Source organism: Pseudorca crassidens, chromosome 4 (genome assembly GCF_039906515.1).
Source record: "Pseudorca crassidens isolate mPseCra1 chromosome 4, mPseCra1.hap1, whole genome shotgun sequence".
NCBI classification, from domain to species: Eukaryota; Metazoa; Chordata; class Mammalia; order Artiodactyla; family Delphinidae; genus Pseudorca; species Pseudorca crassidens.
In genome coordinates, this window is record NC_090299.1 from 83863620 (window position 1) to 83865166 (window position 1547).

At 37.9% G+C, this 1547-nt stretch overlaps 1 pseudogene; it reads right to left on the reverse strand.

The window, feature by feature from the left end:
• Positions 1-557: 557 nt before the first annotated feature.
• Positions 558-1033, reverse strand: LOC137223183 (cytochrome c oxidase subunit 5B, mitochondrial pseudogene; annotated as a pseudogene).
• Between the last annotated feature and the right edge of the window lie 514 nt (positions 1034-1547).

Genomic DNA, 1547 nt, shown 5'->3' on the forward strand with positions numbered 1-1547 from the left:
AGAGGATATAAATCCATATCACATTCAAAAATGGTATGTAATAAAAAATTGATTCATTATTAAGAAAGTTGTATAATTTGCAACCACTTCTAAAAATTGGTTACTTATTACTTATTCTGCAATTTTTTGTTTTAAAATAGTACTGTTATTTTCATATTGTATTATTCTTCCATTGATATTACGTTTCAAATTTTCCTTTATTATGGTAGCAAATGGGAAAAAAAATTTCACCCTAGAGATTACTACTAGTGAAAATTATTGAGTAAGTTTAGGATACATTAATGGATAACGCACCATCAGTTGGTTTGTACAATTTGTTTGGTGCATATCCCTTATCGTTTCAGGCTGGCATAATTGTGCTAGTAGGCACGTCTCTGACAAAAATCTGTATATGGTAATTTCACAGACAAAATTTTAATTTGTATAAATATGATGTCTCAACTTAAACAGCTTTACTTATGTTCTTGATGATGCCATGACTTTCTTTTCCACGTTAGAATACCGAAAGACAGATCTTTATTTATTTATTTATTTATTTATTTTTAAATCTATTTATTTATTTTGGAGGAGGAGCCAATGTAATGGCTAGTCTTTATTGGAAAGAAGAAACTGTACCCCACATTTTGAGTGAGTTAGTGCAAGGGGTCGGTGGGCCAGCTGGTGGGGCACCAGCTTGTAATGGGTTTCACAGCTAGGGTATTGCTGGGCCTGGCCTTTGTGTGGTCAGAACCAGATAACAGCACAGTTGTCCTCTAAAAGGATGTAGACCACTATCCGCTTGTTGGTGATGGAGGGGACTAAATTAGGGTATTCCTTGCTACCCGAGGCTGCCTTTGGGGCAAACATTTTATAGGTCTGGTCCCTGGCATGCGGCCAGCATGACCTCCCTCTCCAGCCCAGTCGCCTGCTCATGACCAGTAGGAACACCACCTCCAGATGCCATAGACCGCACTGCGGCGACTCCATTGGGAACGCAGGTCCCTAGGGCCTGCGCGCCCAGCGCTCCAGCTCCGCGGAATAACCTTGAAGCCATCATGCCTAAAACAGATCTTGAATTGTCTGAAATCACAGAAGAAGGGTAGTTGATTCTACGTCATTGAGGCTAGGTCATTCAGCTCATCTGGAAATTCTAAAAAGCTTTCCTAGGTTAGTATGAAGTTCGGAAAACCTAGTGAGAATATATAATAGTTCTAGGAAATGAGAATAGAGAACTTTTAAAAGATTATTCTAGGACTGCTCCTACAACACAGTTTTCCTTGAATGGATCTTATGAGCTATCCAGGTAGATCGAGCCAAAGCTTTGGGTAATTGCTAGCGTATCTGAAATGCTGCTTTCATTGAGTACTCAAGTGGCAACATTTTTTGTAGTGTATAATCTGTTTGCTATTTATCCCTGTCTATTAAAAAACAAACAAAACAGGAACTATTTCCTTAGTAGCTTTTATGTCTTTGTTCTGTTAAATTTGCCTCTTATAATCTGCTGAAAGCTAGCACTTAAAACAGCGTTCATGGTTTGTGTGTAAAATTGATTGTTTTAAATTACATTT